Below are 18,739 nucleotides of genomic sequence, written 5' to 3'. Positions count from 1 at the left end.
CCCTCCAAGTCCTTCAACCCGATGGCCCGCCTGCTCTAATCTGGCATGGTTTGGAGCCGTCGGGAATCCCATACGACACCCCTCAAAATAGGGATTAGGCTAAAAACTGCCTGTTAACTACCTATTAACAGGCAGTTAATTGGCACTAATCCCTTCCCGTGCGGGGCGGGTACCTGCCTCCCTTGAAACTTACGTGGGGGCGGGTTTTGGGTGGGATGGTGTCGGGACCCCCGAATTCGGGATTTTTGCCCCCCGCACGCCTGAAATCCCTCCTTACGGCACACTGAAAATCTGGCCCAATAACACTCAATATTTAACAATCAGACAAGGCCTTTTCGCCAAACGTCTACACCAGGCAAAATCATGGCAACCATTCTAAAGGCTCGGCTGTTGGAGTATCAGTATGTAATAAAGGATGAGATCAGTACAGTAGTGAGAAATGATCTTGGCTCAGAAGATCAAGACGTGGAATCAGATTGGGTGATGATAAGAAATAATAAGGGAATGAAGTCACTGGTGGGTGTTGTTTATAGGTCCCCTAACAGTAGCTACACTGTGGGACAGTGTATAAATGAAGAAATAATGGGGGCTTGTAAGAGAGGTACTGCAATAATCGTGGGCGATTTTAATCCTCATATAGATTGGACAAATCAAATTGGCAATGGTAGCCTTGAGGACGGGTTCATAGAGTGAATTCAGGACAGTTTCTTAGAACAATACATTGTGGAACCAACCAGGGAACAGGCTATTTGAGATCTGGTAATATGTAATGAGACAGGATTAATTAATGATCTCATAGTAAAGGATACTCTAGGGAAGAGTGATCATAACATGATACAATTTCACATTCAGTTTGAGGGTGAGAAACTTGGGTCTGAAGCTTGGGTCTTAAACTTAAATAAAGGCAATTACAAGGATATGAAGACAGAGTTGGCTAAAGTGTATTGGGAAAATTGATTAAAAGGTAAGATGGTAGATATGTAGTGGCAGACTTGTAAGGAGATATTTCATAACTCTCAACAAAGATATATTCCAGTGAGAAAGAAAGACTCTGAGAAAGATGAACCTTCCGTGGCTTACTAAGGAAGTTAAGGAGGGTATCAAATTGAAAGAAAAGGCATACAATATTGCGAAGATTGCGAAGGCCAGAAGATTGGGAAATTTTTAGAAACTTGCAAAGGATGACTAAAAAAAAAGGTAGAAAATAGGTTATGAGAGTAAACTAGCAAGAAATGTAAAAACAGACAGTAAGAGCTTCTACAAGTATATAAAAAGGAGGAGAGTAGCTAAAGTAAAGGTTCGTCCCTTTGAGGATGAGACGGGGGAATTAATAATGGGAAACAAGGAAAAGGCTGAGACTTTGAACAAATATATTGTATCTGTTTTCACGGTAGAAGAGACTAAAAGCATCCCAATAATAGTTGAAAATCAAGGGGCAAAAGGGAGGGAGGTACTTAAAACAATCACTATCACTAGAGAAAAAGTACTAGGCAAACTAATGGGACTAAAGGCTGACAAGTCCCCTGGACCTGATGGCCTGCATCCTAGGGTCTTAAAAGAAGTGGCTGCAGAGATAGTGGATGCGTTGGTTGTAATCTTCCAAAAATCCCTAGACTCTGGAAACGTCCCAGCGGATTAGAAAACCGCAAATGTAACGCTTCTTATCAAGAAAGGAGGGAGACAGAAAGTAGGAAACTATAGGCCAGTTAGCCTAACATCTGTCATTGGGAAAATGCTGGAATCCATTATTAAGGAATTAGTAGCAGGACATTTAGAAAATCATAATACAATCAAGCAGAGTCAACATGGTTTTATGCAAGGGAAATCGTGTTTGACAAATTTATTAGACTTCTTTGAGGATGTAACGAGCAGGGTGGATAAAGGGGAACCAGTAGATGTAGTGTATTTGGATTTCCAAAAGGCATTCGATAAGGTGCCACATAAAAGGTTACTGCAGAAGATAAGAGCTCATGGTGTTGGGGTAATATATTCGCATGGATAGAGGATTAGCTAACTAACAGAAAACAGAGAATCGGGATAAATGGGTCATTTTCAGGTTGGCAAACTGTAACTAGTGGAGTGCCACAGGGATCAGTGCTGGGGCCTCAACTATTTACAATCTTTATTAATGGCTTGGATAAAGGGACTGACATGAATCTTGTCATTCATGTGGAAATGACTTATGAAATGATACTGGGCGACCTGCTGGTGGCACTGTCCAGGGAGAGTATAAATACTCGGGCATGGGCCCAGCTTGCTCAGGACATTCTTTAACAGGAACTAGTGAAGGACACAACTAGACTTCCATGTTGAAAAACAGTTGATTAAAGCCTTGTTTAATACCCAGGCCAAGTGCCTAGTAGTTTTCTTACATCAGGGACCGAGTGTACTGTAGCCAAATTTGTTGACGATACAAAGATAGGTGGGAAAGCAAGTTGTGAGGACACTATGGCTGCAGATTTAATAGAGCTCAGAGGGAGGGTTTGGAGGCGGGTCGGTAGCAAAAATCGGAAAAATTGACAGCGGGCTCATAACGGGCACGTCCATGTACCTCTGGTGTCTCCCCAATAGATGCCCATCTATCCTCCATAGCAGACCATCTATTTAGAAGAGTCACCATGTTCTGTTGAGTGTGGTGACTTATGTCTTCCAAGGAGGTTGCCACCCTCTCCATGGCAACACGTTCATGTGCCATTGCCTCCACAAAGGCAGCGCTCATGTTTGAGATGGACTCCTCCATTCTCTGCACACTCGCAGTTACCATGGGTGCAAACCCTGTCAGACACTCGTGCACTTGTTCCTGAAGTTCCAGCACCGCTCTCTTTCTGGATGGCCCCAGAGGCACTGCGTCTACATGCAGCTGAGCAGAGCTAGGAGCATCTTGCACCCTCCAACGAGGACTCGCCACTGCTGTTGCTGTCTCCACCATCTGCTGATGCTCACTTGTGAGCTGTAATACACCACGTGACAACACTACTCTATGTCGCAAAGGACCCGCCGAGGTGTGCGTATCTTTGCTGGTGCTGGGTGCGCTGAATCCTGGTGACGCTGCTCCCTCAGAGGCTGCAGTTTCCTCTGAGGAGTCGTCCGGCTGTTCCTCATGGACACTGGGGAGGAGGGTTCTTGATTGTCCTGTGGGGGAGTAAAGGATTGAATTTTAGGTAGCAGACACATCCTATTGTGCAGATGATCAAAAGTCAATCTGTATCAAAATCATATGCCATTGCAGTCAATCATGAAATCTAAATGAGAGGGTTGAACATCTATTCTGTCACCAGCTTCCTCTGCTGTGCCTGTCTCTCCGTCCCCCACTTCCAGCTCCTCGTCACCTCCCATGATCTCATGAGCAGCCTCCTCAGCACTTGTCAATGTCGCTAGGGATGGTGGGCCTCCTCCTGTCGACGCTCACTCCCTCTTATTGTGGGCTATCTTTTCCTGCAAGGAGGGACACAAGTGGAGTCTCAGCAAGATTGATGGAGTGAGTGTGAAGAATCCATAAGGTTGAATCTTAGAGGGAGGCCAGGATGGAGTGAGGTGACAAGAGGAAGGAGCCTCCCTGTGCGTTGTTAGTTGTAGTTATTGCATAGCAGTGAGAGCAAATGTGAGGGGTGCACAGTCGGATGGTGAAGTGATTCAGTACAGAGAGAGAGATGGCTAGGTAAGGGTGCAAGGAAAGTAAGGGTAAGGTGGGATGTGGAGGGGGAGGCTGACAAAGTAGCGTGCTGGTGATGAGAAGAGAAGGGAAGCAGAGTGAAGGTAAGTGTGATGTGATACTCAGTTTTGATGAGCGCAGAAGATCATTAAACCGTTTTCGGCACTGGACCAGGTGCGTGAACATAAGGACCTTGCGCTTACCTCCTCAGCAATGTGCAGCCAGGCTGCCTTGTTTGCTGAGGAGGCTTCGTCCGGTCATCGGGAGGGAACAGAATCTTCCTGCACAAGAGCTTGGAGGGAGTCCTCATTGAACCTTGGAGCAGCCTTGGCTTTGGCAGCAGTCATTGTAGCCAGGGCCCATTCAAACAGCAGCAGAAAGGAGAAATGAGAAGCTGAGGTTACATGGGCCCCGTAAAAACAACTGCAGCAATGACGTCATAAGTGGAGAGCAACAGACTCGCTCCCACTCATTGGACTAGGCAGCATGCACGATGGGACTAATTAGGGCACTTAAACTAAAATCGGAAAGCGGGAGCAGCTGAAACCGGCATAGGCACCGGTACCCACCCACCAGGCAACCTGACTCCAACCTGCCTCCTCTATTAAATTCGCAGCCAAAGAGTCTGCAAGGGAAAAAATTTGGCAGATGGAGTATAATGTGGAAAAATGTGAGGTTATCCACTTTGGTAGGAAGAATAAAAAAGCAAAATATTATCTAAGTGAAGAGAGACTACAGAATGCTGCAGTACAGAAGGATCTGGGTGTCCTCATACATGAAACACAAAAAGTTAGCATGCAGGTACAGCAAGTAATTAGTAAGGCAAATGGAATGTTGGCCTTTATTGCAAGGGGGATGGAGTATACAAGGAGGGAAGTCTTGCTACAACTGTACAAGCCGTTGGTGAGAGCTAGAGTACTGCGTACAGTTTTGGTCTCCTTATTTAACGAGGGATACACTTGTATTTGAGGCAGTTCAGAGAAGGTTCACTAGGTTGATTCCTGGGATGAAGTGGTTGTCTTATGAGGAAAGGTTGAGCAGGTCGGGCCTATACTCATTGGAGTTCAGAAGAATGAGAGGTGATCTTATTGAAATATATAAGATTCTGAGGGGGCTTGACAGGGTAGATGTTGAGAGGATGTTTCCCTTCGTGGGGGAATCTAGAACTGGGGGCATAAATTCAGAATAAGGGGTCGGCCATTTAAGACAGAGATGAGAAGGAATTTCTTTTCTGAGGGTCGTGAATCTTTGGAATTCTCTACCCCAGAGAGCTGTGGAGGCTGAGTCATTGAATACATTCAAGGCTGAGATAGACAGATTTTTGAACTACAGAGAAATCAAGGGTTATGGGGAACAGGCAGAAAAGTGGAGTTGAGGCCAAGATCAGATCAGCCATGATCTTATTGAATGGTGGAGCAGGCTTGAGAGGCCGAATGGGCTACTCCTGCTCCTATTTTTTAAGTTCTTAATATAGAAATAAATTTATAAGAAATAGTCAACATGGTTTTGGAAGGGAAAGATTATGCCTGTCAAATTCACTTGACACATTTGAGGAGATTGCAGATATGGTTTACTTGGATTCTCAGAAGGCTTTTGCTAAGGTTTTGAATGATAAGCTTCTAATTATGTCGAAAGCCATGGGTATGCAATACAAAATGTGAGAAAGGGCATGAAGTTGGTTAAAGGTTAAGAAACAGAATGTTAGCGCAAGGTGCCTTTTTGGACTGGGGAGAGGTGTTGAGTGATGTTCATGGCTTGAACTCATTTACATACATGCATAAATGATCTGGATTTTGACATCAACTGCAAGTCTAATTTGCAGATGACATGAAGATAGACAGTGTAATGAAATAAAGGATGCAGCTAAGAATTTAAGGAAGGATTTTGATTATTCCTGCAAAAGGACAGACAGATGCGAGATGAAATTTAACTCTGACAAATGCAAGTCTTACACATTAAATAAAATAATAACACATAAATACAAAGTAAATGGAATAAAATGAGGACAGGGTGACTTAGAAAAGTCTTGTCACTGTAAATGTCGAGACAATGTGCTGAAGCGTTTAACAAAAAACAAACAAAATGCTGGAATATATAGTCAGAACAATGAATACAAGTTTACGGAGGTTACGCTAATACTGCACAACAACAACTTGTATTTATATAGCGCCGTTAACCTAGTAAAATGTCCCATGGCACTTCACAGGAGTATTATAAGACATAAATTTGCCACCGAGCCACATAAGAAGAAATTAGGGCAGATGACCAAAAGCTTGGTCAAAGAGGTAGGTTTTAAGGAGCGTCTTAAAGAAGGAAAGAGAGGTAGAGAGGCAGGAAGGTTTAGGGAGTGAGTTCCAGAGGTTAAGGCCTAGGCAACAGAAGGCACGGCTGCCAATGGTTGAGCAATTATAATTAGGGATGCTCAAGAGGGCAGAATTTGAGGAGCGCAGATATCTTGAGGAGTTGTGGGCTGAAGGAGATTACAGAGATAGGGAGGGGCGAGGCCATGGAGGGATTTGAAAACAAGGATGAGAATTTTGAAATTGAGGCTTTGCTTAACTGGGAGCCAATGGAGGTCAGCAAGCACAGGGGTGTTGGGTGAACGGGACTTGGTGTGATTTAGGACACAGGCAGCCGAGTTTTGGATGACCTCAAGTTTACGTAGGGTAGAATGTGGGAGGTGTAGTGTATGTACCTTTAAGAGGAACGATGTTTTTGAAGCCCTTGTATACTGTAGTACCAGTAGTGACCACTCGGGTATATAAGCCTGTGTAGCGTCTTGTGTTGTTAGTTCACCTCCAGACTTTGTTCAGTAAACACTTGTTAAATCAACTCCTGCATTCCGTGTCTCCATTAACACACGGATCTAACAGTGGCGACGAGTTAGAAACAAACTTACCTGCAATTCGGCAGCACCTCAAAGGGATTGATTCCACAGACGAAGGTCAAAGCCAGAAGCAAGAAAAAAAAAATAACTCGAAGAAACTCGAAAACGAGGGCCAGGCTTGGTCTCCAGTCTGTGGTTTCCCCAGCTAAACGGGCTGGTGGCAGGTAGTGCACTGATCCTTCCTGGGCTGCGGCGGGCTAGAGCTCGATCGGGTGGCTCTGCAATGGGGCTGGGCAGCGAGTCGGGAAGCAGAAGCAAAGAGAGAGAGAGGGTGGAGCATTCAGGGCGCGGCCGGTGCTGCAAAGCAGGTCGGCGTTCGGACCGAGCAGAGGGAGGGGAAAGTCCCAGAGGGTCCTCTCCACAACGGGAACGGTTCTCCAAGTAATGGAGAAACTATTGAAGCGATATATTAAAAAAATAGAAATACCGCGAAAAGCTGCAGGTCGCAACGGGAACCGCGGAGAACAGCGTTGGCAGCAGCGGCAGCGGCGGGAAAGCGCGGGAGGCGCCATCTTAACTCGGCGGGGAAGAAAGAAAAGCACGGGAAGCGCCATTTTAGATTTTCAAGATGCCGAAGACTGGCAATATTACTGCTTTCGATAGTGATATAGAAGATTGGACCACATATGTGGAAAGGGTGGAGGTATATTGCAAGGCGAATGAAGTAGCGGATGATAAAAAGGCATCGGTACTTCTAAATCTGATGGGCGCAAGGACATACGGGCTGTTACGAAACTTGATCACTCAGCCAAACCGATGGACAAGAATTTTAAGGAGATTGTTGATACCTTACAGGAGCACTTAAACCCAACACCGCTGCTGATAGCGGAACGATTCAAATTCTTCAGGAGGAATCAGCACAAGAATGAAAGCAACGCTGATTACCTCACCGAATTACGAAAGCTGTCAAAGCACTGCCAATTTGGGGCAGGACTGGCAGACTCTCTACGAGACAAATTCGTCTGCGGTCTCCTAAGCGAAGGAACACAGAAAAGACTACTTTCTGAGGAAGATTTGACACTGGACAAGGCTTTCCGTGTGGCTGTATCATACGAAGCAGCAGCAAGAGGAGCTGCAGAGATACAGCAAAAGCCACAGGACTTCGGCACCCATGAAATGACACGGGGTTTCGAGAGATGTTATCGCTGTGGCAGATCCACCCATGACCAGAAGGACTGCTGGTTCAAGGACAAAGCATGCAGGCAATGCGGAAAGATGGAACACATTGCACGTGTATGCAGATCTGGAAAGAAATCCGCTGACAGTAAAAAGGTCAATAAGGAAAAGTACAGAAAGGTACAAATGATGACGGACAGTAGCTCCGAAGACCAGAAGAGCGATAGCGACTCCGGAAACAAGAGACTAAGCTGTCTCAAATTACATAATGTAATTGCCAAAGAAGATTACCAGACCATTTGGGTTACCCTCACGATAGCGGGGTCCCTAGTCAAAATGGAGCTAGATACAGGATCAGCTCTGACCGTCATGAGTCGACGGGATTGCGAGCGGCTATTTCCGCATATACCTTTGAAAGACACATCCATTGTCTTGAAGACATATATGGGGCAGAAAGTATACCCCAGAGGGAAAATAAGGGTGCCTGTTGTATACAACGGCAAGGAAATACAGAAGTTGTATTTATACGTTCTGCAAGATGGTGGTCCACCGTTGTTGGGACGTGAATGGATCAGAAAGATACGTTTAGACTGGCACTCCATTCAGGCACTGACGGTGACCAGTAAGAAAAAAAACGATGATGACGTCATACCTGGACGATTAAAAGAAATCTTGGCTAATGACAAAGAAGTGTTTCAACAGGAACTAGGAACCCTGAAAGGCGCCACCGCCTCAATAAAAGTGGAAGATGCGGCAATTCCCAAGTTTTTTAAGGCAAGGCCGGTGCCATATGCAATTCGTCCAGCCGTCGAGGCAGAGCTGGAGAATTTGGAAAAAGCAGGCGTGTTACCCAAGGTAGATTGGAGCGAGTGGGCAACACCCATCGTCCCGGTCATGAAGAAAACGTTGAATAATGATAAATCTGAAGAACAGAGAAAAGTTCGCATCTGTGGGGACTTCAAGGTGACTGTAAACCCGGTTCCTCACACGGTACAGTATCCCGAGGATAGAAGATATTTTCGCCTCACTATCCGGAGGGAAACGTTTCACCAAATTTGACTTAGCACAGGCATATCTACAGATGGAGGTTGAGGAGGCCTCTAAAAAGTATCTCACAATAAACACACACAAAGGCCTGTACCAGTACAATCGACTGGTTTTCGGAGTGGCATCAGCTCCGGCTATCTGGCAAAGAGCTATGGAGCAAGTCCTGCATGGGATTCCGGGGACTCAATGCTACCTAGACGACATCCTTGTAACAGGAGAAAACGACAACGAGCACCTTGCCAACTTGGAGCAGGTGCTCACGAGGCTGAGAGAACGGGGCCTACAAGCAAATCGCCCCAAATGCGAATTTTTCCAGAAACAAATATCATATTGTGGCCATGTCATTAACGAAGAAGGGTTGCATAAGTCACCTGAAAAAATTGAAGCGGTCGTAAAGGCCCCAGCGCCTGAAAATGTCTCACAATTAAGGTCGTTCCTGGGATTAGTAAATTACTGTCATAAATTTTTACCAAACTTGTCGATGGTTCTGCACCCGCTTAACGCACTGCTACAAACGGGAGTAGTTTGGAAATGGAGCAAAGACTGTAAACGTGCCTTCCATAAATGCAAAGGCTTGATCACGTCCAGGGAAGTGTTGGCCCATTACAACCCATCACTGCCAATCAGACTGGCGTGCGATGCATCCCCTTACGGCGTGGGAGCGGTATCGCATAGATTCCCTGATGGCTCGGAGCGGCCGATAGCTTTTGCGTCACGCTCATTGAACTCAGCTGAGCGTAACTATGCCCAGATCGACAGGGAGGCACTCAGCCTGGTGTGGGGGGTGAAGAAATTCAACCATTACCTACACGGACAAAAGTTTACCTTGTTGACTGACCATCAACCCCTCGTCTCCATATTCAACCCTAAAAAGGGCGTTCCCATTATGAAAGCGCAAAGGCTACAGAGGTGGTCCCTTTTCCTAGGGGCACACCAATATGACATAGAGTACAAAGGAACAAAACAGCATGGGAATGCTGACGGGTTATCGCGCCTACCGTTGCCAACGGTGGAAGAGGCGCCTACAGTGGACCCACTGGAGATATTCCACTCGACCATAGTGGAATGTCTACCGGTGACAAATTCTACCATTGAAAAGGAAACGCGAAATGACCCGACTCTCTCACGAGTCTACGATTTAACGGTGAAGGGATGGCCAGCACATGGCGAACCACTGTTGCCAGCATTCTCGCAAAGAAAACAGCTGTCAGTGTGCCGAGGAACCTTGATGTGTGGATCCAGAGTGGTGATTCCACCCAAACTCAAGGATAAAGTGCTAAAGGAGCTTCACGAGGGGCATCTGGGTGGAGTGAAAATGAAGAACTTAGCCAGAGTGTTTGTGTGGTGGCCAGGTATCGATGGAGACATTGAAGAAATGACCAAGAGCTGTCTAGGATGCCAGAAGGTCCAAAACGCCCCACCACAAGCCTCTCTACATCCATGGGAGTGGCCCTCATCTCCATGGCAAAGGGTACATATCGACTTTGCTGGTCCATTTATGGACTCAATGTTCTTAATCGCAGTGGATGCACACTCCAAGTGGCCGGAGGTAATAAAGATGTCCTCCACCAACACGGAAAAAACCATCACAGTATTAAGGACCATATTCGCCAGGAATGGGCTGCCTGAACAGATCTGTTCTGATTATGGACCGCAATTTGTATCCAAAGAATTCAGGAAGTTCTTAAAAAACAATGGGGTTAAGCACTACACGTCCGCCCCATACCATCCTGCCACCAATGGATTGGCTGAAAGGTTTGTCCAGACCTTCAAGAAGGCCATAAAGGCCATGGGTAATGAAGACATAAATCTACAACATAAGGTAGATAACTTCTTGTTTGCGTACAGGAATGCAACACATGTGGTTACAAACCAAACCCCCGCCATGATGTTTTTCAATAGAAGACTAAGATGCTGGCTGGATTTGGTCAAGCCAAATGTCAGAAGGGACGTAGAGAACCGGCAATTTCAAAGCATGAATGAAAGGCCAACTAGAACCTTCCAGATAGGTCAACCAGTTTTGGCCCTGGACTACCGTACCGAGAAATAGCAGCCTGGAACTATTTGCACATGACTAGGACCACTGATGTATACCGTGGACATTGGAGAAAGCATAATAAGGTACCATGCTGACCAGATCACAGAGTCATCCGAAAAAGGACAACCTACACCACAACTCTATACGCCTAGTGATGAAGCAGAGATACCCATAGTATCTACCTCCGATCCGGTGATACTGGAACCAGATGAACCCGACACTAGCATTGAAGCCGAATCGACCTTGCCAAAAGAACCTACTACACCACCGAGGCGTTATCTGGACCGAGTCAGGAAGCCTCCAGAGAGACTGAATTTGTAATTGATTAACTTCAGCAAATGTGTATTTTATTGTTCTTGTAAAAATGTTATTTAATGATTACTTAAAATGTTATGTACTATTTATCTAAAAGGGGAGGAATTGTAGTGTATGTACCTTTAAGAGGAACTATGTTTTTGAAGCCCTTGTATACTGTAGTACCAGTAGTGACCACTCGGGTATATAAGCCTGTGTAGCGTCTTGTGTTGTTAGTTCACCTCCAGACTTTGTTCAGTAAACACTTGTTAAATCAACTCCTGCATTCCGTGTCTCCATTAACACACGGATCTAACAGGAGGCCAGCCAGGAGTGCATTGGAATAGTCAAGTCTAGAGGCAACAATGCATGGATAAGAGTTTCAGCAGCAGATGAGCTGAGGCAGGGGCGGAGACGGGCAATGTTACGGAGGTGGAAATAGGCGGTCTTAGTTATGTCATGTATATGTGGTCGGAAGTTCATTTCAGGGTCAAATATGACACCAAGGACACACCGGTCCTACAACAGTTGTGGGTAACTTTTATGAATGCATGCTCTTCCTGTAGCTGGGAGTGCTTCTCAGGAAATCCTGTACTCCATGTGAAGAGAAAATTATGAGGAACGTTCCCATGATTTCCCAACATGTGCTCAAGATGGGAGTGTGCATTGTGTGAGATTAGAGTGCAGAAAGAGGAACACAAATTATTCCATGGCCCTGATATTTACAGGAAGGCTGGTGGGCCGAGGGGGCGAGGGGAGTGGGTGGAGGTGTAGTGGCTGGGAAATAAGGAAATATGGGTTTCCCTGAGGTCCTGTCGAATTTAATGGACCTGCTTTAAATTTGTGGACACTGTTTCCTGGCCACAGCTAGCCAGATTGAAAGACTGGCTGGCTGTTGGGTGGGAAGGCCTGTGGTACCTGGCCGTAGCTGGGGAGCGGAGATGAGGGAGGGAGAGATTGTTCGTGGGGGACATCAGTGGGGGTGGGCGAGAGAGAGTTCGGGCTGTGGGGGTCTGATCATGGGGGTGGGGGGGTGCTCGATCACGGGGTCCGATTGTGGGGAGGTTAACATGTTTGCTTGAGGGGCCAGGGGCAAGCACTCCTGGCCTACAAGCAGTGCTGGAAAGGTACTTACCTGTTGGATCCGTCCATTCTCACCTCCCTTCAGCTGCCAGGTTTCCCGAGGCCTGGGAAACGCAGGCCACAGCCATTAACTCTGAAACACAGCTAAAATCTGAAGCACGCAACTTAATTAAAATATTTAAATTTGGACCTGCCTCTGGAGAGCAGCTTAGTCTCCCCCACCACCTCCAAGCCGCCTCCGTTAAATCTGGAAGTGGGCAGGTCGGGGACGTGTTTCCCATTTTTGAAATTTTATCTCCTGCCTCCCTGGGAGGTTAAAATGATCCCCTATATAACAGAAAATGGTAAAGAAAGCTTAGTCTGTGGAGAAAAGGTGTGGAGTGAACCTTGGTGAATATACAACATATTAAGTGGTTTAGATAAGGTCGATCCTGAATGTTTTAACAAGGCAGGAGAGAATAAAATCAGAGGTCATAAATATATTAAAAGTAAATTCAATGAAAGACCAAAGGAACATGTTCATGCAAAGGGTAATAAATGGAAAGAATAATCTGTCAGGCAGATTAGTGGAGGTGCGGATTTTAGAGGTATTCAAAACACAGTTGGATGGCAGGCTGGAATAGCCAGAATACTGTTGCAGTGGGCTTCCATGGACCGAATGGCCTCTTCTTCTCCTTGACTTTCCTTATGTTTAATCAGTTGACCTTCCCGCATTACAATGTATGAAGCTATATTTAGTTTGTAAAAGTGGGACAGAGGGAAATGGGTTACAAATATGAAATAACAAAATCTCTCTGATGCACTGACAAATTTCCCTGAAACCAAGAGCTTAACTCCCTTATGCAGTGTTTTAAAAGTTGCAAAGTATCACCTAGGAAGGAGCTTGGGATGTTGCTTTTGGCCTCACTGCCCCTTAGCAAGGAAGTGAAATAAAAAGCTGGTGTTGCCAGTTCTGATCGTTACTCAGCTAACCCCTGTTGAAAGCTGTATGTCTGGTGATTGTCAGGTGAGGACAGAACTGCACTCACTTGTGATGTCCTTTATGGTAGAATATTCTGCTGAATGTTCTGCTGATGTTTTTGCCGCTTGGGTGAGGTACTAGAGGAGATCAGGCATTGCACGAATCTGTTCCTTCAGGGGAGGAAAATACACGAGGGAATATGATGATAATAGTTTTAAAATTCCAGGCTCAAGTGAGGAAGCTGTAATTGCCCTATTGAGGACTGGTGTCTGCTGTAACAGTCTCATTAGCACTTGTTTCCCTGGTATCCTTATGTTTGAAATACCTTTTTGCCATTTGAAAGGTTCTTACCAACTTAACAGCTACTTCATACCATGGTGCCATCTTATGCTGCGCAGTCTATCTGAAGAAAGCTTACATAGATTAGTGGTTTAGCTACATCCTTATTCTGAGTTAGCGGTGCAAAATGTTTGAGTAGATTATTATGTGATGATGTCAATTCTCTGATCTTGTATGCCTTACTAAGCTTAAGCAAGAAACACATTTTGAAGTAAGTTTCAAATGTTTTTTTCAAAAAAATCTTTCAAACTTGGAACTGCAGCAGTTTAATTTTTCCCCCATCAGCCAGATGTCAAGCCCGCACAAGAAAGTTCCCAAGAAGATGATGATACCCCTTTTATAAATAATTATTTTTAGTTTTGTTGATACTACAATATTAAAGGTGCTGTGTAAATGTTGCTTAATCAGGACACTTAATGTGAGCATTTACTCTTTACTAAGTACTTGGTATCGTCCAGTGATCAAACTGTGAAATGCAATTTGAGAATACTGGTCTAAATCATGGAAAGCTATACATTGATCAACATTATCAGAAACCTTTTTTTTCATTTATGAGATGTGGGCGTCGCTGGCAAGGCCAGCATTTATTGCCCATCCCTAATTGCTCTTGAACCGCTGCAGTCCGTGTGGTGAAGGTACTCCCACAGTGCTGTTAGGGAGGGAGTTCCAGGATTTTGACCCAGCAACGATGAAGGAATGCGATATACTTCTAAGTCAGGATGGTGTGCGACTTGGAGGGGAACTTGGAGGTGGTGGTGTTCCCATGCGCCTGCTGCCCTCGTCCTTCCAGGTGGAAGAGATCACGGGTTTGGGAGGTGCTGCCGAAGAAGCCTTGGTGAGTTGCTGCAGTGCATATGGAACCTAGCAATGTTAGTGCTGGAGCCTTGAGCTCCCGTTACAAAAGCCAGGATTTGATTTTGGCAATCTTTACCAGAGAGCTTTCCCAGTTCTGGGGGGCAAGATTTCCTCTGTTTGCTGCTTGTAGCTAAATTGTGAACATGCCCTTTATAAATGCATTTACATATTGCTTCAAATAGCGCACCAAGGAAATCTTCCCCCCCCCCCGCCCGCCCCCCCACTGCGACTCAGCAAAGTATAGCTCGAGTCAGCCTATATTAGGTAGAATTGGCGATGGACCTGACAAATTTTCCAGCTGAATATGTTCAATCCCCATTTGGAAATGAGCGTCGAGGCAGAATCCCAGCAAAAGGGGTCTAAGAGATTTCTTCAATAACCCTCAGATATATATATATGGATATACATATTTATAATGAATTATTTTAATCATTCATTTGGCAAAGTGTTCGCTCTTTGCTGTCAATACCACCTGATTCAGATTACGAGGGTGAAACTGGTCTTCGGTGATAGCATTAAATCGGTGACAGCAAATCAGCAGCTCGATTGACTTCAATGGAAAAGAAAATTAGGCGGGGTGTAAAATGTGCTGCCATTTTGTTGTCGCCCATTTAGTGGTGCCGCCAATGACCAATTTCACCCCCTATATTTTATATTATAACCATTGCCTAGAAATTGAGCCATGTAGCGGCCACTTTTCAGATGCTACGCAGCCTCCTGAGTGCCCAAAACGGTGGGCAGGAAGGGCATGCAAAGTTCTGACCAAAAGTGTGCCGCACACTATATTGGGTAAGTTTAAACAAGAAGTGTTCTTTACCCACACCTGATGCAGATATTAGACCTCTTGCATTTGCAAAGAAGGGACCCAACGCCTGCAAATTGGTTTGACCTCACACAGCCAGTGCCATCGCTGCACTCAGGGAAACCAGGCCTAGGGGTTATCTGCAAAAAAAAGCAGTAAGTAACCCACTTCTGAATGTGGAGCTGGGAGAAGCAGGAGTGCTATTCCCGACTCTTCATTAAAGGACCCTCTTGATCTCCGCCACTCCAGGCTATGCTACACACGCCGCCCGCCCGTCACCACATGACCTCGCGATTCCTGACCTCCAGGCTCTCCGGCCTCGACACCCGAACTCCCTCCACCCCTCTGGACCCAAAATCCCCGACCTTCAGGCTCCATAGCCCCATCCATCAATCTCCCTCCCACTGGCTTCGCGATCACCGAACCTCAACTCAGGCCCCGAACCCGTGGGATGCTGTCGGCTGACATAAACCCCCACACACCTGCCCCCACCCCCGGCCACCAATCACTCTGCCCCCGCCTCGCCCACTCCCCACCCCCAAGACAACCCCAGCCCTCCTTCCCGACCACCAAATCACCCCCCCCCCGCAGACCCATGGTACCCCCCACTATCTGGGGCTCCTTGGACCTCTCCATTCGTGTGCAGGGTAAATATCCTGCGCAGGGGGGGGTGGGCGACAAAAAATGTGTGCTCCAGAATTTCTACATCCATCATTTTAATTCTGCATGGTGTATCTGAAATAATTAAAATATTAATGAAATTGTCAGTGATAAACAGCACAGTGCAAGTTCTAGGAAAATGAATTATTATAAGATATAAGAATGAAAGGAATTAAATCTAACAAGTAAAATCAACCAAATCACTATCTCTTCTTAAATATACACAGTGTAGATGTAATAAACATGAAAAGTGTAACAGAATCATTAAAATTAAGGGAGTTTTAAAATAGTTTCATCTCAATCAGCTGCCTAAATTGTAAGCAAAATATTTTGCTATAACTTGCTGTTATAAGTAACCAATTTGATTTTATAAATTAATAGGTTACGCTAGCTTTGAGCTGGAAAATTGCACACTATATTGCTAGACAACAGTTTCACTTGCATTACTATTCTTTAATATGTTTCAATCCGTGCCTGCTAAAAATACTTACCTTCTAATATATTAGTTGACACAGTATTCTCGGATCCACTGCTTTCCTTTTTGAAACAGCATTGCTTAATCCAAGGGCTGCCACTTCTAATCTGTAAATTGTACGGGGGGTTAAATTGGATAAGACCCGAAAATGGGTGTTGGGGGGGGGTCACGGTAAGTGATTAACCCGTGCCTGTTTATTGCGTTGCAGACCGCACGTTAAATTTGTGCTGCCTGCTGTTTTAGATGATTGCTGCGTACAGCCAGCACTACCTGCACTTGTTCATTGGCTGCCGCATCAGTAGGGTTTCCCGATATCACGAGTGGCTAGTGCTACATTAAAGGCAGCGTGCACCTCTTAAAGGGGAGATGCATTGTGGCAGCAAGAAATGGTGAGAGTCCTTTGAAAACTGAATCTGTGCTCTGATACATTGAGGAATGGTTGAACATGCATGAGAGCGAGCACCAAGCATTTCTGACGATGCACTGGAAGACTTGGTGCAAGACGTCGAGAGAAGGAGAGACATCCTGTATCCATGGTTAAGGGAGGGGGCAGGAGGCCCATCGGACATATGCTCAGGAGGTAGTGGGAAGAAGTAACGGCAGAGGTCACTGGCAGGAGTGTTGTTCCAAGAACATGGATGCAGTGCATGAAGAAGTTTAACGATCTGACACAAGTGGTCAAGGTGAGTGAATTCATCTTCAAATGGCACATCCTACTAACTCCACCACTAACCTCATCCACTGCTCAATTCTCTACACCCCCATCACCCACATACCAACAATCTCCATCAATCAGTATTCAACCCTTTAATTCATGTGCTTTACCTCACTCTCATACACTTAGCACCGTTGCAAGCCTCGGACTCACAACTCACATCTCACAGACACTGGCAGCTATTCAACCATGACAGCCATATTACCCAAACATATTGCAGGACATGAACTGACATACTTCCCTCTTTCTTGCAGGAGAAGGTAATACATAACAAGAGGTAGCAGGAAATAACTGGAGGAGGACAAGCACACCTGCATGTTTTAACCCCCATGGGGGAGACAGTGCTGGCCATCATGGAAAGGGGCATTGCTGAGGCCGTGGCCACTGGTGGGGCTGGAGGAATCAATGATGAGGGTATCTGCACACCTAATCCTCCTCTTTTCCCACTTCTCCCTCATCACACAATCTCTTCTGACTCACAAGCTGCAATGGGGTAAGCACTCACATTTACTTTCTCCTCTTCCCTCACCACAATCCAACACTTGACTCATTTTCATTTCAGATACCCAAGAACTAGAACCTTCCCAGTCAGAAGATGAAAAGGAAGAAGACAATGATGATGAACAGACACAAACACTCAAGCTTATACGCGTACTCACCAGCTCAGAGACTGACACTGTGTATTTTAGAGGCTAGGATAGCGGAGGGATCTGCACGTGGTGAGACACCGGGCACAAGTGCACAGGAGCCAGGGTGAGATGAAAGGATAGTGCAGGTGCCATCTCGCCAAAGGGTGAGGTCGCACATTAGTTCTGCTGTAGTGGACTCAGATGAGGACTTTGATGCACCAGGCTATAGAAGAAGACTAACAGGTGTACACAACTAAATGCTTGGTGCACTGGAATGCCCACCAGAAAGCCTGCATGCAATGTCAAGGAGCATGGAGGAGTCCAGCAGCAACTTGGCACAGGACTTTGTGCAGAGCTTGAAGCCCATCCTTTCCAGCGTAGAACGGGTGGTCACCTCCATCAGCACACCTGTGGAACTCACCATGATGCAGCATCTGATGGCCGATGTCACAGCTTCTGTTGCAGCACAAGCAGCTTCTGTCAAAGGTCTGAGTGCTGCAGTGGAATCTCAGACTGCTGCCATCATGGCTCTGGATACCATTGTTCAAATCGGCTTCCAGGGTGTCACAGTCGTGCATCAATCTGTTCTCTAACAGATCAGCAGGATTACTGAGGCACCATCCTGGGAGAGTGGCACTGGCTTCACGGAGCCCGAAACTGCTGTCCTCTCTCAGGATGACAGCATTCGTCCTCCCATCCCTGCCACCCTGCCAGTGCCCTTGCTGTTGCCCGTCAGTCAGCCAGCCCAGACTGCTGCTGTCCATGCCGAGATTGTGCAGACCGAAGCCGGGCCCCCTAGGCCCAGAGCTGCTGGAGGTTGTCCTCAATTGAAGGTCAGCATCCTTCCACCACTCATGTTGCAGCCACTGGGCAACGCCGCCTAGGAGCACTAGGAGAGGCAAAGGCACACGGAAGACAAGCACTAAGGGAATGCACAAAGGTGATTTTATTTTATGCATTATGTAATGAGTGAATTATAAAATCGGATTGGAATGTGAATTTTCTGGTGGTTTTTATTTTTGCGTTGTCGGAAAGAGTATGATGTGATGGTCAGTAATAGAGGAAAGGTAAGGAGTGTGGGACTGTTGGTGAATGGGGAGTTGTGCTTGAGGTTATTGGTATCGCTCATGAATAATCTGATCATGTAGAGCCCAGGCAGAAAGGAGCTGTCTATGTTGTTGCCTCC

General features: G+C 46.0%; 1 pseudogene; it reads left to right on the top strand.

Annotated features, from left to right (window-relative positions):
- The window catches only part of LOC147113653 (uncharacterized), a 38,988-nt pseudogene extending 20,551 nt beyond the window's left edge, over positions 1-18,437 (top strand).
- Positions 18,438-18,739: the final 302 nt, after the last annotated feature.

The sequence above is a fragment of the Somniosus microcephalus genome, chromosome 8, assembly GCF_052327205.1.
Source record: "Somniosus microcephalus isolate GS21.2 chromosome 8, FLI_Smic_1.0, whole genome shotgun sequence".
Taxonomy (NCBI): Eukaryota; Metazoa; Chordata; class Chondrichthyes; order Squaliformes; family Somniosidae; genus Somniosus; species Somniosus microcephalus.
Note: the sequence above shows the minus strand (reverse complement) of the source record. Positions and strands in the feature narration are given on the sequence as shown.